Here is a 25,967-nt window from a genome sequence, read left to right on the forward strand (position 1 = left end):
TACTAGGGCATGCCCGTACTATATATATATCTAAAATTATATCCCCCCCCACTATTTACATGAAATGGTTTGGTCCAAAGCGAACGGCTTGCGAGTACGGTGACAATCTCCCCCCCCTCTATTTACATGAAATGGTTTGGTCCAAAGCGAACGGCTTGCGAGTACGGTGACAATCCCCCCCCTCTATTTACATGAAATGGTTTGGTCCAAAGCGAACGGCTTGCGAGTACGGTAGAACCCCCCCCCCCCTCTATTTACATGAAATGGTTTGGTCCATTCGCAAAGCCAAAGCGAACGGCAGTTACGAATCGCAGTTACGATGAATCGCAAAGTAGTTTTAATTAGTTTTAAAACATAGTTTAACGGCAACATAGCGCCAACATAGTTTGCCAACGTGAAATAAATGAATACGCTCTCAAATGTGCCGTCCGAGGCAGAGTCTGTTCGCCACGTTCGGCACACGTGATAGCTCGCTGCTCTCTGATTGGTTGAATCGTTTTTTGGACATAGCTCGGTAACTACTTGTCCGATTAATTTCAAACCTTGAAAAGGCACATCCTCGGGTCCCCAGCAATATACCTGGCAAGTTTCAAGTATATCGGACCGGTAGTTGTCGAGAAACAGCGGTCGCATACACACACACAGACAGAGATTAGTGGAATTATAGATAGACTAGGGCATGCCCGTACTATATCTATATCTAAAATTATATCCCCCCCCCTCTATTTACATGAAATGGTTTGGTCCAAAGCGAACGGCTTGCGAGTACGGTGACAATCCCCCCCCCTCTATTTACATGAAATGGTTTGGTCCAAAGCGAACGGCTTGCGAGTACGGTAGAACCCCCCCCCCCCCTCTATTTACATGAAATGGTTTGGTCCATTCGCAAAGCCAAAGCGAACGGCAGTTACGAATCGCAGTTACGATGAATCGCAAAGTAGTTTTAATTAGTTTTAAAACATAGTTTAACGGCAACATAGCGCCAACATAGTTTGCCAACGTGAAATAAATGAATACGCTCTCAAATGTGCCGTCCGAGGCAGAGTCTGTTCGCCACGTTCGGCACACGTGATAGCTCGCTGCTCTCTGATTGGTTGAATCGTTTTTTGGACATAGCTCGGTAACTATTTGTCCGATTAATTTCAAACCTTGAAAAGGCACATCCTCGGGTCCCCAGCAATATACCTGGCAAGTTTCAAGTATATCGGACCGGTAGTTGTCGAGAAACAGTGGTCGCATACACACACACAGACAGAGATTAGTGGAATTATAGATAGACTAGGACGTGCCCGTACGTGGCGTACCCGTAACCGTACCGTACCCGGAACCGTACCCGTACCGTACCCGTACCCGTGACGTGCCCGTAATGAATATGTACAAAATATAAATATGTATGTACTACAATCGATCGTACCTTACAACAATCAACACAGATTGCAACGTCAAATAAATGAATACGCTCTCAAATGTGCCGTCCGAGGCAGCGTCTGCTCGCCACGTTCAGCGTCACTATGACTATCCGTAAGTCCGGAAGTGACGTCCTCATTTGACTGTCCGGAAGGTCGCAAATCGCAGTTACGATGAATCGAAAATTAGTTTTAATTAGTTTTAAAACATAGTTTAACGGCAACATAGTTTTCCAACGTGAAATAAATGAATACGCTCTCAAATGTGCCGTCCGAGGCAGAGTGTGTTCGCCACATTCGGCACACGTGATAGCTCGCTGCTCTCTGATTGGTTGAATCGTTTTTTGGACATAGCTCGGTAACTACTTGTCCGATTAATTTAAAACCTTGAAAAGGCACATCCTCGGGTCCCCAGCAATATACCTGGCAAGTTGCAAGTATATCGGACCCGTGGTTGTCGAGAAACAGCGGTCACAGACAAACAAACACACACACAGACACACACACACACACACAGACACACACACACACACACAGAGATTGCTGGAATTATAGATAGATGATTAGAAGAGAAACTATTGTATCCATTAATTTCATATGCAGTCTGCGGCTGCTGATTGCACCATAGCTGGCAGCCCGGCTGATGCATTGCCCGCTATAAGTTAGGGCAGGAATTTGGAGTTTGTTCATTGTCCCGGGAATAACTCGCTTACTCTTCGTGAAGGATACCATGGGATATTTAACATCAACCAACAAATGCTAGCAGACGGGACACCCGGCTTAACGTACATCCGAAAGATAGCACACACATTGATGCTTCGTCATACTTGCGAGACACTAGGATGACAGTTTATAGCTGCATATGTCTGAGCACACTTTCAGAATTCAATTTTGCATCAATAAATCAAATATAATTTTTGCGAAGTTGACAATTTTTTGACCTTGAGCTAATTTTAAAGTCATGGCCTAATTATAAACATATTAACATTTTTCACTATATTTTACCATTTTTTACTCTAGCTTGACTAAGGTTTGTCCAATCAGCACAAAATTGACCTCTCGAGATAGCCTAGAGTAAAATGCATTTACCTTTGATTTACATCATACCCCTCCTTGTTAAAGGTCAAAGTCATGCACCCCTAAGAGTACTGAACCACCATTTACGTTTTTCTGCCAATGTCTGAGGAATTTAGGAAGAAAGTATGCCTCAATAAGGAGAGTTAAAGTCTCATTTGATTAAAATTATAAATTTTATTTGACCTTGCCCTAATTTTAGGGTCATGCCCCATTTTTGGACATTTTAACATATTTCACTAAATCTTGACCAACATTTACCCAATCGGAACAAAATTTCCCTCTGTAGATACTAGAGCAAGTCACATTTATGCTTAGTTTACATCATACTAATCCAGGTTAAAGGTCAAGGTCAAATGGCGGTCTGAAAAAAAAAAAGCTTTTTTTTTTTCATCGCTTAATTTTACCAATGCGGAATCTCAAAGAATGCTAGGCCTTCCAAGGTGTCCTTGCATCATAATAGTGTACCTGCACTAATGTTTTTCACATGATATTTGTTTTGCGTCCTTGACCTACTTTTTGGGGATTGTGACCTAATTAACTAAAAACACGTTTTCATCATAACTTTAATAATGCTCTCCCGATTTTCATGGTATTTAGTTTTATGGATAGATTGTAGATTGCGACATATTTTCTCAATTTACAGTCTATCCCTAAATGTTGAAAGTCAAGGTCATATGGCAGTCCGAAAAGAATATGGCCGTCATTGGATTGTGGGCCAAGGGTGAGTCACGAGCAATCACCAATGGTAAGTCGGTAGAGGTTCACCTTTGGCAATCGCTTTGAGATCATGGATATCTCGTCTTTGTGATTACTATTTTATTACTATTTACTTTAGTACTATAATAATTGAAGACCATAGAATTATAACCAGGCTGTCACATTTTATTCCCCCCCCCACCCCCCCCCCGTTTTTCACGTTTTTCACGTTTTTCAAAATATTTTTCACGTTTTTCTCGAAATGACTAAAATGTGACTTAGCCTGGTTATAATTCTCTGGTCTTCAATTATTATCATACAATAAGACATAAAAATGCTCTTCAATATGAGATTTAACATGAGTGAAATTATGAAAATATTGTGCATTGTAAACATCCTCCTTGTGTATTACTCCTGAGGGTTGTTGGAACTGATTCTTGTTTGACAAGATGCTCTCCGGTCTAGCTCCCCCAGCTCTGTCTGTGCTCTGTCCCCAAAATATTCCGACATGTCGCACAAGATCTGCCTGCAACCCTCTTATGGTTAAACTGCCAAAATCAAAACTCTTACATTCCTCTTTTCTCCCGCCTCTGGAACAAACTCCCTCACTCTCTTCAATCCCACTCCTCCCTCCAGGTCTTTAAAACAGCTGTTCACCACCATCTCTTGTCTTCCCCCATCCAAAACCTTGATCTTTTCTACCCCTGTTAATTCACCCCAGAACCACTTTCTTGAAATACCAACTTCTTTCCTTGAAGTCCTAGCAATGTCCATGTGGTTTATACCTCCCCGCCCCCCCCCCCCCCTTCCCGTGCCTCCTCCACCCAAGCCCTCTCCCTCCCACAGATCTCCCGATGTCCCTGCTCTCTAATGTTGTACTTGTGTGCTTCCCTCTCTCTCCCCATCTTGTCTCCCGCTCCCTTTATCTTATGTTTTATGTGTCAGTTTGTCTTTTTGTGATTAATGTTAGCTCTTACACGAGTCTCGATCTTGCATACAAAATAAAAATCTGTATAAAAGGACAGCCTAAGGAGATAACTTGACTGAGAGCAGGCAGTTACCCATTCAAGGTACACACTTGCTTGATGATGTCACTGCTAGGCTAATGAGGAATGGTGGCATGTTGGGATTGGTGTGGAAAGTGAAGGTGTGAGCCAGTAGACTTGGTAGTTGTGGGACAGTGGGGGTGAAGAGAACATCTGTGTTAAGCATGGCCTTCCCACATTTACAATACTACTGTCGGGTTTGTGCAGCCATTCCACCGATTGCATTTTCAGCCTAATTTTAGATGCTATGAATGAGGCCTTGGCCAGACGAGATGGGTTTTAACTACTGTTTCTTGGACTGAGTATACTGTGACGTTTTTGTTCCATATTTGCAACATGCTGGTGGGAGATTGATTTATTTTTTGTACTTAATTATATTTTTTGTTTATTTACATAGTGTGAAAGCATTTGCTAAGAGCTTCAAGCAGCACTGGATGCTGAACAAAGGCTCAAATTGCGTCATCACAGCTAGAGCAACACTTGAATTCGCAGAATCAAGAGAAAACTCTCACTAAGATCCTGCAGGTGAGACCCCGCAATGTTTCTTCATTCAATTTCTATGCCATTAAGCCAGGTAGAAGAAGCTGTCCCTCTCGACTCAACGTCTCCGCTACGTCTCGACATCCAACCATTCCCTTTGCTAAAATGAAAAACTGAACTAAACCCATTAACAGCAATTGCTGCTGGAACCTGGAAAATTGCAGGAAAAACTAGAACGGCACTTGGTAGAGCGCACACCTCCGCCAGGCTGAACAGTTTATGTTTTGTATCACACTGATTGGTCATATCATATCGGCTTCTTCTTGTCACCTAACCAACTTATCCACCAAGTTTAGTCATAACTTGTCCATAACTTCTTAAAATATCATGTTATACAGTGCGTATCAAAAAAAGGTAATCCGAATTCAAGGGGTTAATATGCAAAGGTTATTTATTTTGATAATTTACATGTGGTTTACTAATTAAGAGGAGTTCCTCAGCTTTCCATTGATACCTTCCATGCATCATTGCTGTCACACATGACCGAGTACATGTTCATTGAAAATGACAAGTTCAAATCGCATTTTTACAAGTTTGGCTAATCGATGCAAGTCAGGATAATTGGTGCAAAATGAACGTCAGATGTGAACTTTTCTCAGGAATGATTGGCCTTTATGCACCCACACCTTCAACATGTCCACCTCCCCTTTCAACACAAAGCTCACATGGCGGAGCATGACCTGAACTGCTCGTATCACCATAGCCGGGTCATTGCGCAAAGCATCCACTTCATGTCGAATACGGCCCTGCAATTCGTCAAGATCACGGGGAGGAGTTACGAACATCTTGTTCTTTAAATGTCCCCAAAGGAAATAATCACATGGTGTGAGGTCAGGTGATCTTGGCGGCCATTCCACTGCATGGTTGAGGGCGATGACTCGGTCTCCAAAGAGTTCCCTCAGTCGATCTCGGACAGTGATAAGACGATGTGCTGGGGCGCCGTCTTGGGCCCACCAGAGATATCTGAAGACACCACGAACCTGTCGCTCAAAGGTCTCCTCCAGCTGCGGTAAAACTTCATCATTGATCATCTGCAGATACCTGTTACCATTGACATTCGTTTGAAAGAAAAATGGTCCGATCACCTGACCACTTCCACAAAGTCCCAACCAAACAGGCCACTTTTGTCGATTCATGTTGGTGTCAAAATTAAATTCCGGGGGTTGTCCTGTCGGTGCATATTCAAGAACATTATGGGTATTGACCTTGCTGTCCATGGCGAAAGCAGCTTCGTCACCGATAACGAGATACCGCAGGAAATTGACATCTGCTTCGCAACGTGCTATCAACCATCCGGCAAGCACCAGCCTCCTGGCAAAATCCCTGGTGTAAGTTGATGCCGGATGTGAATCCGATATGGATGTTGGTGGAGGTCCAGTCTTGTGATTCGGTTGAATATTGCCGAAGGTAATCCCGTCCCATTTCATCTTGCGCTGGTATCCCTAGGATGCTCCAAAACTTGCTGCCTTACTGCTGCAATGTTCATTTCCAATCACTCAGTGCGCCTCCTACCAGAATTCTCCATGTTGCGGTTGAGGCTAGTGCCATGCTCTTGGTATTTTCTAACATTTGCCCAGATGGTTTTGGCTGCTGGAGGCTCCCGTTCTGGGAAACGTTCCCTGAACGCATCACGGGTTCGCTGCAAACTTCCAGTTTGGTGAAAGGTTGTAACCACGAAGGTCCGCTGTTCAGTCGTAAGTTGAACCATCTTTTCAATGACTCAGACTGTCTCTAAACCCATACACTGTAGGCCCATCTTAAATACCCATCTTAAACAAAGGATGATGCAACCGACGATTACCAGACCAGCTTAACAATTTTACATAATCAACTTGGCAGTCGACAAGTAATGCGTCCATTTAAAACTGTCTTGCACCGATTAGCCAAACTTGTAAAAATGCGATTTGAACTTGTCATTTTCAATGAACATGTACTCGGTCATGTGTGACAGCAATGATGCATGAAAGGCATCAATGGAAAGCTGAGCATCTCCTCATAATTGGTAAATCACATGTAAATTGTCAAACTAAATAACCTTTGCATATTAACCCCTTGAATTCGGATTACCTTTTTTTTTGATATGCACTGTATATCGCTTTTCACCCGATCTCTCAATGGTGAAGAATCACTTAGAAATTAATAATTATCGTATCCGAATCCATATTCAGATCTTCACCAAAATCTAATCAATTCGTCCTTGTCAAACACACAACCAGTCCACCAAGTTTCGTCCAAACCCATCCACAACTTTTTGAGATATCCTGCTATGCATCGTTTTTGGCCCCATCTCCCAATGATGAATAATCTTTTAAGCAATTAAATAATTATTATATCCGAATCCACATACAGATCTTCACCAAAATTGAACCGATTAGTCCTTGTCACACACCCAACCGGTCCACCAAGTTTTGTCCATACCCGTCCATAACGTTTTGAGATATCCCACAATGTATAGTTTTTGGCCCTATCTCCCAATGGTGAAGAATCGCTTAAGAAATTCTAGTAGCCGAATCCGAATCCGGATCTTCACCAAAATCTAATCATTTCGTCCTTGTCACATTTGCTACATCTGTGTGAAATTTTGTCCGAATCCATCCGCAACTTTTTGAGATATCTTGTTCACAAACGGACAAACATACAGACAGACAACCAGACAGACAGACAGACAACCAGACAGACAAGCAAAAGAGTAGACAGATCAAAGTGGGAAGGAAATGGGGAGTGTAAAAATTTAAATGGGGAGGTTTTAGAAGGAAAATTTGGAATGTTTGGAGGTAAATGAGAAGTGTCAAAATTTAAATGGGGAATGCTTGACTGAGGAAGGCCTGGAAGGTTATCGGGGCCAGGTGGATGTCACAACACATCAACAGGGGGATGAATTTGGAATGGTGTAGCACAAGGGCAGTTGTGCAGGGCAAGAGGGGGGTAGAGGTATTGGGGGTCCGGGTAACGGAACCGGACCGGGTATTTATTGGGGAAGGCCTGTGGGGTTTCACCTTCAGTGGTGGAGGTAATCAATTCGTACAGCTCAGATGCACACGCATTAACACCATTGTGTCATTAATTGTAACCGAGAACTTCCGCATCTCATCAACAGTCACCAAAGTATTTATTTGGCTGAGGGAAGCCGGGATCAAAACATCTTGATGAACATGTTCGGAAACTAAAATTACACAATGTTTGGCATAATGTGATCTGTCTGTCCGAGAAGAAGTAGGTTACTGCAACCACTTTTACAACAAACTCTCCTGTTGCTCTCACCAACCAATCAGAGAAGAAGATCCGAGTGTTTATACATACTGAGTGATGCTAATACCTCACCTGAACTATGGTCCAGGTGAGATTTAAAAAAATGTCTGCATAACTTGAGTAAGAAGAACATGTACTGCTTACTTTGTGTATCAGAATGCTAGTATATTCTAATTTCAGGTGTTCTAAAGAGAAGGTAAATTATTTTTATTTTTTTAGTATTCTCATTTCAGGTGTTCTAAAGAGAAGGTAAATCATTTATTTTTTGCTAGTATTCTCATTTCAGGTGTTCCAGAGAGAAGGTAAATTATTTTTTTTTTTCAAGGTGCTTGTCCAAAAGAATCATCGTGAACTGGTAATCCAATATTCCTGGATTTTATTCCTGAGAATACAATATTTCGCTTTAGGGGAGTTGTCGATACAACATGGCAAGATGTACAACCCAAGCTTTGTCGACCTTGTGACAAAATAGGTTTTTTTATGGTTCTTGACAAGATGCAGCAGAATGTGAAACAGAAGGACCAGGCCCCGATGCGACTCAATCGACAATTGGAACAACTGGAGGAAGAGCGACATCACGTGAAACGTGGCCTCGTGGCCTTCATGACTCAGAGGGAGCACTTTGTCTTTCATCAGCTTAGGCCAGAGTCTGGATTGATGGTTATTACTCCCGCCAGGGAGTAATGCATTCGATCGTGTCCATGTGTGTGTGTGTTCATGTGTTTGTGAACAAGATATCTGGAAAAGTTCTAAACGGATTTGGATGAAAGTTGGTGGGATGATTGCCCTTGGGATAAGGAAGAATTGATTAGTTTTTGGTGAAGCTCAGGAGATTATTCCGGATCCAGGAATTTTTTGAAGGATTGTTTACCATTGGAAGATAGGGCTCATTAAAAAAAAAAAAAATCTTCTATATATTCTATATTTAACATTGTGATATGAAAATAGTTTTCATATTTGTTGTAAATGTAGTTTAAACTCATGGTTGTGCATTAGAGCGGTGTATTTTTTAGCAGCGTCGTCTTCAATGTTCTTTTTTCTTTCTTTCTAATAAAGACATATTCTGTCATTTTAAAACCACCAAAGTGTGTATTAGGTTTCGCCGTTTCATAAAATGTATCGTTTGATACGTATAATGCTTTAAAACTGTTTTTTTGTTTGTTTGTTTTTTTACCTCAGAAGAGATATCAACATTTACCTCAGCGAATGTCAATTGCGGTGTCAGTATTTGATGAACTTATTAAGACGTAGGTGAGTTATAAGTGTAACTTGGGATGCACACATCTAATCAGGGCAACTTGGGATGGACACATCTAATCATGGCAACTTTGGATGCACACATCTAATCAGGGCAACTTGGGATGCACACATCTAATCATGGCAACTTGGGATGCACACATCCAATCATGGCAACTTGGGATGCACACATCCAATCATGGCAACTTGGGATGCACACATCTAATCAGGGCAACTTGGGATGGACACATCTAAACAGGGCAACTTGGGATGGACACATCTAATCATGGCAACTTGGGATGGACACATCTAGTCAGGGCAACTTGGGATGGACACATCTAATCATGGCAACTTGGGATGGACACATCTAGTCAGGGCAACTTGGGATGGACACATCTAATCAAGGCAACTTGGGATGCACACATCTAGTCAGGGAAACTTGGGATGGACACATCTAATCATGGCAACTTGGGATGCACACATCTACTCAGGGCAACTTGGGATGGACACATCTAATCAGGGGAATTTGGGATGCACACATCTAGTCAGGGCAACTTGGGATGCACACATCCAATCATGGCAACTTGGGATGCACACATCCAATCATGGCAACTTGGGATGCACACATCCAATCATGGCAACTTGGGATGCACACATCTAATCAGGGCAACTTGGGATGCACACATCCATTCATGGCAACTTGGGATGCACACATCCAATCATGGCAACTTGGGATGCACACATATAATCAGGGCAACTTGGGATGCACACATCCAATCATGGCAACTTGGGATGGACACATCTAATCAGGGGAACTTGGGATGCACACATATAATCAGGGCAACTTGGGATGCACACATCCAATCAGGGCAACTTGGGATGCACACATCTAATCAGGGAAACTTGGGATGGACACATCTAATCAGGGAAACTTGGGATGGACTTATCTAATCAGGGAAACTTGGGATGGACACATCTAATCAGGGGAACTTGGGATGCACACATATAATCAGGGAAACTTGGGATGGACATATCTAATCAGGGGAACTTGGGATGCACACATATAATCAGGGCAACTTGGGATGCACACATATAATCAGGGAAACTTGGGATGCACACATCCAATCAGGGCAACTTGGGATGCACACATCTAATCAGGGAAACTTGGGATGGACACATCTAATCAGGGGAACTTGGGATGCACACATATAATCAGGGCAACTTGGGATGCACACATATAATCAGGGCAACTTGGGATGCACACATCCAATCAGGGCAACTTGGGATGCACACATCTAATCAGGGCAACTTGGGATGCACACATATAATCAGGGAAACTTGGGATGCACACATCCAATCAGGGCAACTTGGGATGCACACATCTAATCAGGGAAACTTGGGATGGACACATATAATCAGGGGAACTTGGGATGTACACATATAATCAGGGAAACTTGGGATGGACACATATAATCAGGGCAACTTGGGATGCACACATCTAATCAGGGGAACTTGGGATGCACACATATAATCAGGGCAACTTGGGATGCACACATCTAATCAGGGAAACTTGGGATGCACACATCTAATCAGGGAAACTTGGGATGGACACATCTAATCAGGGAAACTTGGGATGGACACATCTAATCAGGGGAACTTGGGATGCACACATATAATCAGGGCAACTTGGGATGCACACATCCAATCAGGGCAACTTGGGATGCACATATCTAATCAGGGCAACTTGGGATGGACACATCTATTCAGGGAAACTTGGGATGCACACATCCAATCAGGGCAACTTGGGATGCACACATCTAATCAGGGAAACTTGGGATGGACACATCTAATCAGGGGAACTTGGGATGCACACATATAATCAGGGCAACTTGGGATGCACACATATAATCAGGGCAACTTGGGATGCACACATCCAATCAGGGCAACTTGGGATGCACACATCTAATCAGGGCAACTTGGGATGCACACATATAATCAGGGAAACTTGGGATGCACACATCCAATCAGGGCAACTTGGGATGCACACATCTAATCAGGGAAACTTGGGATGGACACATATAATCAGGGGAACTTGGGATGTACACATATAATCAGGGAAACTTGGGATGGACACATATAATCAGGGCAACTTGGGATGCACACATCTAATCAGGGGAACTTGGGATGCACACATATAATCAGGGCAACTTGGGATGCACACATCTAATCAGGGAAACTTGGGATGCACACATCTAATCAGGGAAACTTGGGATGGACACATCTAATCAGGGAAACTTGGGATGGACACATCTAATCAGGGGAACTTGGGATGCACACATATAATCAGGGCAACTTGGGATGCACACATCCAATCAGGGCAACTTGGGATGCACATATCTAATCAGGGCAACTTGGGATGGACACATCTATTCAGGGAAACTTGGGATGCACACATCTAATCAGGGAAACTTGGGATGGACACATCCAATCATGGCAACTTGGGATGCACACATCTAATCATGGCAACTTGGGATGGACACATATAATCAGGGCAACTTGAGATGCACACATCCAATCATGGCAACTTGGGATGCACACATCTAATCAGGGCAACTTGGGATGCACACATATAATCAGGGCAACTTGGGATGCACACATCTAATCATGGCAACTTGGGATGGACACATCCAATCATGGCAACTTGGGATGCACACATCTAATCAGGGCAACTTGGGATGCACACATCTAATCATGGCAACTTGGGATGTACACATCTAATCATGGCAACTTGGGATGGACACATCCAATCATGGCAACTTGGGATGCACACATCTAATCAGGGCAACTTGGGATGCACACATCTAATCATGGCAACTTGGGATGTACACATCCAATCAGGGCAGCGTGGGATGGGCACATCATGCTGTCTGTGGGCAACAACCGACGTGCCCTAATTAAATAACAAAAAAATCCACCGTTTAGAGGCCATTTTTCCCCGCAAAGTGGGGGTTGGCCTTTTCGGGGACCGTGGTAGTTGTTGTTTTTTGGTCCCCTTTTTGAAGCAATGTTTTACGGCCGGATGCCCTTCCTGACGCCAACCCTTTTTGCCGCCTTCAACGACAAACAGGGAATTACCAGTGAACTGGTACTCAATTAGCCGACCTCGGAAGGATGACAGGCTGAGTCAACCCCCCTGGCATTAATTCGGCGATCGACCGAGATTCGAACCCAGGATCCTAGGATCCTAAGCCGGCACCCTAGCCGCTAGCCCAACACCAGGGCCCTAATTAAATAAAACCAATAAATCCCCTAACGCAGATCTGATGATCCTCTATTCAGGTGTGAGTGTCACGTCATGGAAGCTGTCAGTCACATTACTTTTGGTATTTTCATGATAGCTGTACGAGGACGTTTCTGGTGTCACAAAGCACAATGTGTAAGTTACTGCGCGCATAAACGTTGCTGCCCTGTAAAAATGTACGACTTACGACTTGACAGCAGGTTTTCGTTCTTCCTTTTACAGAGACAATGAAAACGTGGCAAATTATTTGAAGTCTGTAGATCACGCCTTGCATAAGGTATGTCCACTTTCGTCTGACGCTTATGGATGGCAGCTGTGCAGGTAAAGTAATGTGTGATGTAAAACCAAATGATCGAATAATGAATTTCTGAACATTCTTTTAACTCTTCGTGTTGGCGTTTTGTATGGTGGGCAAAGTCTCAACGTGTTACTTTATTTTAGTGTGTGTGTTTCAAAAATAATTCACACTTTAGCTTAAAATGGCCTCTTCTCTCTTTTTGGATTGGTTATTTTCAAGCATTCCTGGATAAAGGGAATTACATGTTGGATTTTCGATGTGTAATTTAAACTATTATTATTATTATTATTATTACTACTACTATTACTATTATTACTACTATTACTATTGATCAGAGTAGTGATGACAATGTACAAAAGAGCGCGCACAGCTGTAAGGACGAAGGACGGGAACAGTGGTGAGTTTGACGTGAAGGTGGGAGTGCATCAGGGGTCGGTACTAAGTCCACTACTATTTGTAGCTGTGATGGAGGTGCTGGCTCAGAACGTAAAGGAGGGTTTACCGTGGGAGTTGTTGTATGCAGATGATCTGGTGTTGATTGCGGAAAGTATGGATGGACTGAAGGAAAAGATGAACTCGTGGAAGGAATGTATGGAGACAAAAGGTCTGAAGGTGAATATCGGAAAGACGAAGGTGATGGCAAGTGGTAAAGCATGTGGTGAGGTGGAAAGAACTGGGAAGTGGCCCTGTGCTGTGTGTAGGAAGGGTGTCGGAGTGAACTCCATTCAGTGTACAATGTGCGCTGAGTGGGTTCATCAAAAATGTAGTGGTCTGAGAGGGTCATTAGCCAGTGTGGCAGCTACATTCAAATGTAAGGTGTGCACAGAGGGAGCTGCAGATGGAGGAAATGTTGAGTTGGATCTTGGAGACGGCGTGAAGCTGGAAGGTGTGAAAACATTTTGCTACCTCGGAGACATGCTGAATGGAGAAGGTGGATCAGACTCGGCAACGGTTGCTCGAGTGAGATGTGCATGGAAGAAGTTTCGGGAATTGAGTGGCGTGCTGATGATGAGGGGAGTGTCGTTGAAGCTGAAGGGAAAGGTGTATGCTGCATGTGTGAGAAGTGTTATGATTTATGGGAGCGAGACATGGGTAATGAACGTAGAGCAGCAACGAAGGTTGGAAAGGGTGGAAATGCGAATGGTTCGACGGATGTGCGGAGTATCGTTGAGAGAGAGGAAGACAAATGATGAATTGCGAAAGATGATGGGAATAGAGCCTGTGATTGATGCTGTGAAGAGGAACAGGTTGAGATGGTTTGGTCATGTGTTGAGGAAGGATGAAAGTGACTGGTTGAGAAGAGTGATGGAAATGAATGTAGAAGGAAGTAGAAGACGGGGAAGACCGAGAAAGACTTGGCTAAAGATGGTGGAAGAAGAAATGCGGGCAAGGGGGTTAACAAGGAGAGATGCAGAAAATAGGGCAAAATGGAGATGATTGTCATGGGGACCGCAAGGCTAACCCCCGCTCTAGCAGGGAAAATGGCCTTTTAAAATGCATGTTGTTGTTGTTGTTGTTGTATTACTACTACTACTACGACTACTACTACTACTACTACTACTACTACTACTACTACTACTACTACTACTACTACTACTACTACTTCCACCACCACCACCACCACCCGCCCCCACCCTCACCCCCCTCACATTCTCTCTCTCCTCCGTTTCCCCTCCGCTTGCACTCCTCTCTATCTGTCTCTCCCCCACCCCTGTCTCTCCCCCACCCTTCTCTCTCCCCCACCCCTGTCTCTCCCCCACCCTTCTCTCTCCCTCACTCCTCTCTCTCCCCAACCTCTATCTCTCCCCCACTCCTCTCTCTCCCCCACCCTTCTCTCTCTCTCCCCAACCTCTATCTCTCCCCCCACCCCTGTCTCTCCCCCACCCTTCTCTCTCCCCCACTCCTCTCTCTCCCCAACCTCTGTCACTCCCCCACTCCTCTCTCTCCCCCACCCCTGTCTCTCCCCAGCCTCTTTCTCTTCCCCACTCCTCTCTCTCCCCCACCCCTGTCTCTCCCCCACTCCTCTCTCTCCCCAACCTCTGTCTCTCCCCCAGCCTTCTCTCTCCCCCACCCCTGTCTCTCCCCCACTCCTCTATCTCCTTCCGCCACTCCCATCTGTCTCTCCCCAACTCCTCTATCTCCTTCCACCATCCCCATCTGTCTCTCCCCCACCCTTTTCTCACCCCCACCTCTCTTCTCCCTGCCTCTCTCCTCTCTTCTCCCTGCCTCTCCCTTTTCTCGTCTCCCTCCCTTTTCCCCTCTCCCTCCCTTCTCCTCTCTCCCTCACTTCTCCCCTTACCCTCCCTTCTCTCCTCTCCCTCCCTTCTCCCCTCACCGTACTTTCTTCCCTTCCCATTCCTTCTCCTCTCTCCCTTCCCCCTCTGCCCTCCCCCTCCATTCTCCTCTTCTCCACCCTTTTCCCTTCTCCCTCCCTTCTCCCCTCACCCTCCCTTTTCCACTCCCTTCCCTTCTCTCATTACTACTACTACTACTCCCCTCCTCCTTCCTTCTCACCTCCTCTCTCCCCCCACCTCAACTCCCCCGCCCCATCCACTAACACTCCTCACCCACCCTAACCCTAACAACCCTAACCCTAACCCTAACCCTCCTCCCTGCTTCCTCTCCCTTCCAACTCTCACCTCCATTTCCTCCAACCTTCTTCCTCGCTCTGCCCCCCCCCCTCAAACAACACCTCACTGTGCCTCATCCAATCACCATAAAACCTTTTGTCCACCTCATCCTTCCCTTTTCCTAGCAGGTCAAACAAGTGGAACATTTATTTTTACCTTTTACTAAAGTCATCTCCATTTCACACAAAAATCTTAACAACAATATCACCTGAAACTAAAAATCCTACAAGTATATAATAACAACAAAGGCGGAAGTGACGGATCCGTAACATTTCTCTCCTGCACAGATTTATCCAATCTCGTCTTCAGTTGTCATACCCTTCCTCCCATCCATTGTACACTGAATCTTGTGGAGAGGCAGTTGCCCTGAAACAACTTGCCTTCTCCTCATGGCATGCAAATCCAACGGAAGGCAATCTCCGTTCCTTTCACAAAGCTCGGAACCAGTGTGTGTCTAGCTGAAGGAGAGCCAGGAAACGATATCTCTCTACTCTCAAGACTGAACTCTCACACCTCTCTCCCTCCTCCAAATCCTGGTAGCGTCTGGTCAAATCTGTTTCAGGTGTTTGTTCCCCCTCCATCCCCTCCCTTACCTCAAACGGCTACATCTCAAGACTGAACTCTCACACCTCTCTCCCTCCTCCAAATCCTGGTAGTGTCTGGTCAAATCTGTTTCTGGTGTTTGTTCCCCCTCCATCCCCTCCCTTACCTCAAACGGCTACACAGCTGACTCCGCACGTGAAAAAGCCGAATGCCTCAACTCTGTGTTTGCCTCAAAATCTTGTGTCCCAAACCTGTCTCTCTCTGTACCCACCGTACCCAGTCGTGCCCAACTGCGCCTGGACTCTGTGTCTTTCTCTCCTGAAAAGGTGGAGAAGTTTCTGTCAAACCTCGACTCCGATTCTGCGACTGGACCAGACAGCATCAGCCCACGGGTCATAAAATCCTGCTCTGCCACTCTTTCACACCCTCTCTCTGTTCTCTTCACCCTTTCATTTGCTCAAGGTCATCTACATCTGCTTGGAAATCAGCCAACATTACCGCTTTACACAAAAAATGTGCAAAAACAGATCCTTGCAACTACAGACCAATCAGCCTGCTCCCAATTATCAGCAACCTCATGGCATCCATCACTGCTTTGGATATCAAACCCTCCCTCTTCTCCAACGGCTTGATCTCTGATCATCAATTTTATTTCAGACCAGGTCATTCTTCTCTGGACATGCTGCTTCTGCTGTCTCAACAATGGATGGAGGTCTTCAATGTCAAACAGGAAATCAGAGCTGTCTCCATTGACATATCACGTGCCTTCGATACGGTCTGGCACCCCGCTCTGCTCACCAAACTCTCCTCCTATGGTATCCGTGGAAATCCCCACGCATGGATTGCGGACTTCCTTTCTGGTCGCAGCCAACGTGTGGCGCTGAATGGATTTCTCTCATCTCCCCTTCCTGTTCAGGCTGGAATTCCCCAAGGCAGTGTTATGGGTCCTGTGATTATTCTGGTCTTCATCAATGATCTCTCCGACTCTGGAAAATCCTCTCTATCTCTTTGCTGATGACTCCACTCTCTGCCGCTTCATACCTCATCCCTCAGATTGGCAGTCTGCAGCCTCCTCACTCTCTGCAGACCTGGACAAAATCACAGACTGGTCAAACAAGTGGAACATGTCCTTCAATCCTGACAAATCTCACACTCTCACTATGTCTCTCCGGAAATACCTTCTGGACAACCCTCCCATCTATTTCCTGAACAATCCTCTCCAAGAAGTTCTGTCACTCAAGCTCTTGGTCTCACAATTTGCCATGATCATTCCTGGGAAAACCACATTTCCAGGCTGGCCTCCAAAGCTAGTCTCCGCCTCGGCGGCCTCCGTCGTGCGAAGTCCTTCCTTGGCACACCTGAGCTCCTCAGCACATATGAGGCTTTCATCTGCAGCTCAATGGAATACTGCTCTCCCCTCTGGGCTGGTGCTCCTGCCTAACATCTAGCTCGGCTTCACTCTGTTGAAACCAAAGGTTTCAGAATTATTGGAATCTCCCGCGATGAAGCTACCTCCGAGGGCCTTTCACTCACTCAATGCAGGCAGGTTGGTGGTCTTTCTGTCTTCTACCGACTCCTCTCCGGCCTTGCTCCCCCAGCTCCCTCTGTGCTTTGTCCCCCAAATATTCCTACAGGTCACACAAGATCTGCCAGCAACCCTCTTATGGTTAATCTGCCAAAATCAAGACTCTCTGCTCACCTTCACTCCTTCATTCCTCTTTTCTCCCACCTCTGGAACAAACTCCCTCACTCTCTTCAATCCCACTCCTCCCTCCAGATCTTTGAAACAGCTGTTCGAACCATCTCTTATGTTCCCCCATCCAAAACCTTTTCTACCCCCGTTAATTCACCCCAGATCCACTTTTTTGAAATTCCGACTTCTTTCCTGGAAGTCCTTGCAGTGTCCATTTGTTTTTACCTCTCCCACCCCTCCCTTCCCCTGCCCCTCCCCCAAGCCTCTCCCTCCCACAGATCTCCCAATGTCCCTGTTCTCTGCTGTTGTACTTGTGTGCTTCCCTCTCTCTCCCCATCTTGTCTCGCACTCCCTTCATTAAATGTTTTATGTGTCCGTTTATGTTTTTTTGTGATTAATATTAGCTCTTACACGAGCCTCGATCTTGTATACAACCTCCCCCCCCCCCCCACCCCCCCGCCCCCCACTCCTTTCCCGTGTCTCTCCCTTCTGCCCTCTCCCTCCCTTCTCCGTTCCTTCCCCCTTCTCCTACTACTACTATTACTATTACTATTACTAATACTCTGCACACCTCCAAGAAACATCTGTAATGACCCCCAATTATTCCCACTTTTTTTGAGTCAGCCAGAGAACGTTTTTGTCCAAAGTTTTTCACCAACTCGTTGGCTAGGCCTGACATTCAACTGGAGGCGATTTTGGCAGGAATTTGTCATTTGTTCAGGATGTCGGTGATAACTCGCCTTCTCTTGGTGACAAACACCCAGGGATCTTTAACGTCGTCGACCAGCGTATGCTAGCATGCTGTCCGAGGGACGGTGAACTTTGTGAAGCTCGGCCTGTGAAGCACCGATACGACAAGTTGTAGCCAGGTCAGCAATCGAACCCAAACTAGATAGCTCAGAGCTAATTGTGGTACCTCTCTACCATCCTGTTGGATTTGATGTGTAATTTATAATATACTAGGGCATGCCCGTACGTGGGTGCCCGTTCCTTGCCAAAAAAAAAAAAAAACGCTACCCGTACGCTCTACCCCGCCCGTACGCCCGTACGCCCGTAAACAAAAAAAACAATGCTCTTCGCTTCCGCCCTTCGCTCTGACTGAATTGGGAGAAATAATGCGCATAAGAAATCGAGAAATTATTATTTTCTCCGGAAGAAATCGAATTACGAACCGTAATGGCGCACGCGCTGGGCTCGGCTCGCTCTCACATCGGCCACGCCTACGCAACAAAGCGTTCTGTGATTGGCTGCCGGAAGTGAAGTCTTCACTGTCCGGAAGGTCGCAAATCGCAGTTACGATGAATCGCAAATTAGTTTTAATTAGTTTTAAAACATAGTTTAACGGCAACATAGTTTTCCAACGTGAAATAAATGAATACGCTCTCAAATGTGCCGTCCGAGGCAGAGTCTGTTCGCCACGTTCGGCACACGTGATAGCTCGCTGCTCTCTGATTGGTTGAATCGTTTTTTGGACATAGCTCGGTAACTACTTCTCCGATTAATATGAAACCTTGAAAAGGCACATCCTCGGGTCCCCAGCAATATACCTGGCAAGTTTAAAGTATATCGGACCGGTAGTTGTCGAGAAACAGCGGTCACAGACAAACATACATACATACATACATACAAACATACAAACATACAAACATACAAACATACACACAGAGATTACTGGAATTATAGATAGATAAAGAAATGTTTTTTGTGTTTCTCAAGTTTATACTGCTTTTGATACCGTAGTAATAATTGTTTTTAATTTTATTTTTATTTGTAATTGTTTTTAAATGAAGTGATCAGTGGTCTGTTATCTTGGGGTTTATTTCCGGTCTATATTTTGACTCCTTGTTTTTATTTTTTAATTGTTTTTAAATGAAGTGATCAGTGGTCTGTTATCTTGGGGTTTATTTCTGGTCTATATTTTGACTCCTTGTTTTTATTTTTTAATTGTTTTAAATGAAGTGATCAGTGGTCTGTTATCTTGGGGTTTATTTCCGGTCTCTATTTCGACTCCTTGTTTTTATTTTGTAATTGTTTTTAAATGAAGTGATCAGTGGTCTGTTATCTTGGGGTTTATTTCCGGTCTATATTTTGACACCCCTTGTTTTTATTTTTTAATTGTTTTTAAATGAAGTGATCAGTGGTCTGTTATCTTGGGGTTTATTTCCAGTCTATATTTTGACTCCTTGTTTTTATTTTAAAATTGTTTTTAAATGAAGTGATCAGTGGTCTGTTATCTTGGGGTTTATTTCCGGTCTATATTTTGACTCCTTGTTTTTATTTTTTAATTGTTTTAAATGAAGTGATCAGTGGTCTGTTATCTTGTGGTTTATTTCCGGTCTATATTTTGACTCCTTGTTTTTATTTTTTTATTGTTTTTAAATGAAGTGATCAGTGGTCTGTTATCTTGTGGTTTATTTCCGGTCTCTATTTCGACCCCTTGTTTTTATTTTGTAATTGTTTTAAAATGAAGTGATCTGTGTTTTGTTATACAACAACAACATGCATTTTAAAGGCCATTTTCCCTGCTAGAGCGGGGGTTAGCCTTGCGGTCCCAATGACAATCTTCTCCATTTTGCCCTATTTTCTGCATCTCTCCTTGTTAACCCCCTTGCCCGCATTTCTTCTTCCACCATCTTTAGCCAAGTCTTTTTCGGTCTTCCCCGTCCTCTGCTTCCTTCTACATTCATTTCCATCACTTTTCTCAACCAGTCACTTTCATACTTCCTCAACACATGACCAAACCATCTCAACCTGTTCCTCTTCACAGCATCAATCACAGGCTCTATTCCCATCATCTTTCGCAATTCATCATTTGTCTTCCTCTCTCTCAACGATACTCCACACATCCACCGAACCATTCGCATTTCCACCCTTTCCAACCTTCGTTGCTGCTCTACGTTCATTACCCATGTCTCGCTCCCATAAATCATAACACTTCTCACACATGCAGTTCACACATACACCTTTCCCTTCAGCTTCAACGACACTCCCCTCATCATCAGCACGCCACCCAGTTCCCGAAACTTCTTCCATGCACATCTCACTCGAGCAACCGTTGCCGAGTCTGATCCACCTTCTCCATTCAGCATGTCTCCGAGGTAGCAAAATGTTTCACACCTTCCAGCTTCACGCCGTCTCCAAGATCCAACTCAACATTTCCTCCATCTGCAGCTCCCTCTGTGCACACCTTACATTTGAATGTAGCTGCCACACTGGTTAATGACCCTCTCAGACCACTACATTTTTGATGAACCCACTCAGCGCACATTGTACATTGAATGGAGTTCACTCCGACACCCTTCCGACACACGGCACAGGGCCACTTCCCAGTTCTTTCCACCTCACCACATGCTTTACCACTTGCCATCACCTTCGTCTTTCCGATATTCACCTTCAGACCTTTTGTCTCCATACATTCCTTCCACGTGTTCATCTTTTCCTTCAGTCTGAAGGAGCAGTGCTCCCACGTCGATCGGAAGAATGGACGCGACAAAAAGCTGGAATTCGTCCGAGTTGCTTTATTCAAACAAAACAGCTCAGGTACTCTCTAAAGCCCGTTTATCGGGCAGCAATATATATACACATATTATCCCGGAGCGTTTGCCCGGGAACGGCGAGAGGGGGCGTGGCCGGGCGTCCTGGCCACGGCCTGGCAAGTCGAGGGCGAGCATGCCCGGGCAAGCCCGGGCGTCCCGGACGCGGCCTGGCAAGTCGAGAGCGGGCGTGGCCGGGCGTGCCCGAGCATGCCCGGGTGTCCCGGCCGAGGCCTGGCAAGTTGAGCGCGGGCCTGCCCGGGCGTCCTGGACGAGCCCGGCATGGTGATCGCTCCGCGTCCTTGGTAGGTGCAAGGCGATTGTGAAAACCCAGCGGTAGCCGCTACACACGTCCCCCCAGAATCGACTTGCACCGGCAGGGTCAATTTGAGGGGGGTCCTGCTGACCCGGCCGAAGCGACCCCTGGCGGGTCGTGGGGGGGGGGGGGGGGGGTCCGGTGTGGTGGTGGGCGGTCGAGTGGGGGGCGGCCTCGCCGCGGCGGAAGGGCCAACCGTGGCGGTTGGTCGATGTCCACGTGCGCCGGCTTGAGGCGGTCCACCGCAATCCGGTCCGACCTGCCGCCGATGTCGATGACGAACGACTTGCCGTCCCGTCGCAGGACCCAGAAGGGCCCGTCGTACGGCGGCCGGAGTGGCCCCCGATGTGCGTCATGACGCACAAAAACATACTCCGCTGTGCGAAGTGCTGGGGGGACGTAGGACTGGGGGTCACCGTGGTGGGATGTTGGCACGGGGGCAAACCGTCGGGCGGCCTCCTGGAGGTCCGAGCGCTGGCGAGCTGCGGACCAGGGACTGGTAGCCTCGGGCACGAACTCGCCCGGGACGCGTAGCGCCTGGCCGTAGACAAGCTCGGCGGTGGATGCCCGGAGGTCCTCCTTGGGGGCCGTGCGGAGGCCCAAAAGGACCCACGGCAGCCGGTCGGCCCAACCGCCGTCCTGAAGGCCGGCCATGAGCGCGGCCTTCATGGAGCGGTGGAATCGCTCGCACAACCCGTTGGCTTGGGGGTGATAGGCCGTAGTATGGTGGAGCCTGACCCCCAGGTTGCGGGCGACCGCGCCCCACAGCTCGGAGGTGAACTGTGGTCCGCGGTCTGACGAGATGTCCGCCGGTGCGCCGAAGCGGGCGACCCAGGTGGCGATGAAAGCCTGCACCACGTCGGCGGTGGTGGTGGAGATGAGGGGAACGGCCTCCGGCCACCTGGTGGTCCTGTCCACCATGGTGAGCAGGTGTGTGAACCCCCGTGACGGGGGGAGGGGGCCCACCAGATCCACGTTGACGTGGTCGAAACGTCGTTCGGGCACGGTGAAAGGTGCCAGCGGGGCCTGGGTGTGTCGGTGGACCTTGGCCTGTTGGCAGGCTGTGCAGGTGCTGGTCCAATCGCGGACGTCCCGTCGAAGGCCGTGCCAGACGAATCGCGCCGACACCAGCTTCTGGGAAGCTTTCCGGCCCGGGTGGGAAAGGCCGTGGAGGGAGGCGAAGATGCGGCGTTGCCAGATGACGGGCACGATGGGGCGAGGCTGGCCTTGGGAGACGTCGCAGAGCAGGACAGTGTCCGCGAAGGGGATGTTGGCCAGGCGGAGGCCCGTGTCCGCCGCCCGGAGGGCTTGCACCGTGGTGTCGGTGGTTTGGTCCGCCGCCATAAGCGCGAAGTCCACGCCGAGGTGGACCGCGTTCGCGCTGGCCCGAGAAAGACAGTCGGCCACGGCGTTGTTTTTGCCGGCGACGTGCCGGATGTCCGTGGTAAACTCCGACACGGCGGAGAGGTGGCGCTGTTGGCGGGCCGACCACGGCTCCGTGACCTTGGCCATTGCGTAAACCAACGGCTTGTGGTCGACGAACGCCGTGAAGGGTCGGCCCTCCAGGAGGTGGCGGAAATGGCGAACGGCCAGGTGTAGACCGAGGAGCTCACGGTCAAACGTACTGTATTTGAGCTCGTTCGGCCGGAGCTGCCCGCTGAAAAAAGCGAGTGGCTGCCAAACCCCGTTCACCCATTGCTCATGTACAGCGCCCACCGCGTAGTCGGAGGCATCCGTGGTGAGGGCGATGGGAGCGTTGAGCACCGGGTGAGCGAGCAGTGTTGCATCGGCGAGGGCCCGCTTTGGAAGGCCGCGTCCATTGCTGCGGACCAGATGATGTCGTGCTTGGCCGGCTTGCCCCGGAGGGCTTCGTAGAGGGGCCGCATGAGTTGAGCAGCGCGGGGCACGAAGCGGTGCTAGAAATTCACCATTCCCAGGAATTCCTGCAGGGCCTTTATGGAGCGGGGACGCGGAAACGTGGTGATGGCCTCGACCTTGGTTGGCAGCGGCACGGCCCCATTCTTGGTGATGTGGTGGCCCAAAAAATCAACGGCCGTCGTGCCGAAGTGGCATTTGGCCGGGTTGACGATGAGGCCGTGCTCGCTGAGGCGCCCGAACAGTGTTCGGAGGTGGAGGAGGTGCTCGGCGCGGGACGTGCTGGCGACGAGGATGTCGTCCAGGTAAACGAAGAGGAACGGCAGGTCACGCAGCACGCCGTCCATCAAGCGCTGGAACGCCTGAGCCACGTTCTTGAGACCAAACGACATCCGTAGGAATTCGAATAAGCCGAACGGCGTGATGACGGCCGTTTTAGGGATGTCGGCCGCCCTGACAGGTACCTGGTGATATCCCCGTATGAGGTCGATTTTTGAAAAAATGACCCGTCCCGCCAGACGGGCGGAGAAGTCTTGGATGTGCGGGATCGGATACCTGTCGGGGGTGGTAGCGTCGTTAAGACGGCGGTAGTCGCCACATGGGTGCCAGCCGCCCCCTGGCTTTGGGACGATGTGTAGTGGTGAAGCCCACGCGCTATCGGAGGGCCGCACGATGCTGAGGTGTTCTAAAGCGTCGAACTCGGCTTTGGCCACGGCGAGCTTGGCTGGGTCGAGGCGGCGGGCTCTGGCGTAGACCGGCGGGCCCGTGGTTGGTATGTGGTGCTCGATCCCATGTCGTACTGCGACGGCCGAAAACGTCGGCCGCGTGAGGGCCGGGAACTCCGTGAGCAGGCGAGCAAACTCGTTCGCCGCCGGGAGGGCGCATGCCAGCTCGGTCGGAGCGGAGCTGCTCAATGTGCATACCAGGGAGCTGAAGGTTTCGGCGTTGATTAGGCAACGCCATTGGACGTCCACCAGCAGTCCGTATGCGCAGAGGAAGTCGGCGCCTAGCAGAGCCATGGGCACGTTTGCGGTTACAAACGTCCAAGTAAAGCGTTGGCCGCCGAAGCAGAGGGTGACGTTGCGCGGGCCGAAGGTGCGGATGGCCGATCCGTTGGCCGCAACCAAGGAGGGGCCGCAAACCACGGACTGCCTGTCCTGGTCAGAGGCGGGTATGACGCTCAGTTGGGCGCCGGTGTCGCACAGGAAGCGCCGCCCGGACGCTTTGTCCGTGATGAACAGTAATTTGCCCGTGTGGCCGGCTCTCATGGCTGGTAATGAACGCCGGCCCGGCCGTTTCCCGGCCTGCCGAAGGTGCACGGGGGTCGGCATGTCCGGGCCTTCTGTCCGAACCTGGCATGATAGTAACACCACGCTTGGTCATGTGGAGGCCCCGGTCGTCGTGCTGGAGGTGGGCGGCTCAGCGTAGCGGTCGCCGATTGCGTCGGCAGTTCGGTCGTCGACCGTGCCGGGTGCTCGGGCGCCATGGGTGTTGCGTCGGACGGCGGTGGGCCCCAGGTCGCTGCTGCAATGCGTTGGCCTGCCGCGGAGATCTTGTCGGCTTCCCTGGCGAGGGCACGGGGATCCGTGATCGTCGTGCTTGCCAGGGCGAGGCGTACCGGGCTAGGCAGCTGACGGAGGAACAGCTCCCGGAACAGGAATGCCGGAGAGTGCTCGCCGAGCAGCGAAAGCATGTAGTCCATTCGCTCGGACGGGCGCGTGTCGCCGAGCTCGGGCAGGTCGAGCAGGCGCCGTGCGCGTTCCGCCGATGGGAGGGCGAAAGCGTCGAGGAGGAGCTTTTTAATCGCGCCGTATTTGTCAGCGGCCGGCGGGCTCTCAAGGAGGCTCAGGGCGTGGGCCGCGGTGGCTGAACCAAGCGCTGCTACCACATGGTGGAAGCGGGTGTCGTCGGCCGTGATGCCGCGCAGGGCGAACAGGGAGTCCGCCTGTGCGAACCAAACCGCCGCGTGAGCCTCCGAGAAGGTAGGCAGTTTGAGGGCAACTGCCGTCTCCATGTCGGTAGGTCACCAATGAAGGAGCAGTGCTCCCACGTCGATCGGAAGAATGGATGCGACAAAAAGCTGGAATTCGTCCGAGTTGCTTTATTCAAACAAAACAGCTCAGGTACTCTCTAAAGCCCGTTTATCGGGCAGCAATATATATACACACATTATCCCGGAGCGTTTGCCCGGGAACGGCGAGAGGGGGCGTGGCTGGGCAGCCTGGCAAGTCGAGGGCGGGCATGCCCGGGCAAGCCCGGGCGTCCCGGACGCGGCCTGGCAAGTCGAGAGCGGGCGTGCCCGGGCGTCCCGGCTGAGGCCTGGCAAGTTGAGCGCGGGCCTGCCCGGGCGTCCTGGACGAGCCCGGCATGGTGATCGCTCCGCGTCCTTGGTAGGTGCAAGGCGATTGTGAAAACCCAGCGGTAGCCGCTACAAGTCCATCCATACTTTCCGCAATCAACACCAGATCATCTGCATACAACAACTCCCACGGTAAACCCTCCTTTACGTTCTGAGCCAGCACCTCCAT

General features: G+C 48.5%; 1 long non-coding RNA gene across 1 annotated transcript in view; it reads left to right on the forward strand.

Moving 5' to 3' along the window:
- The first annotated feature begins 4,621 nt into the window (after window positions 1–4,621).
- LOC144890915 (uncharacterized) overlaps window positions 4,622–25,967 on the forward strand; it is a 127,282-nt gene continuing 105,936 nt past the window's right edge. The window contains exons 1-2 of the long non-coding RNA XR_013622580.1: window positions 4,622–4,750; window positions 12,774–12,828. This is a non-coding gene — a long non-coding RNA (uncharacterized LOC144890915). The remainder of the gene's footprint in view (window positions 4,751–12,773; window positions 12,829–25,967) is intronic.

Source organism: Myxine glutinosa, chromosome 2 (assembly GCF_964187855.1).
Source record: "Myxine glutinosa chromosome 2, kmMyxGlut1.1, whole genome shotgun sequence".
NCBI lineage: Eukaryota > Metazoa > Chordata > Myxini > Myxiniformes > Myxinidae > Myxine > Myxine glutinosa.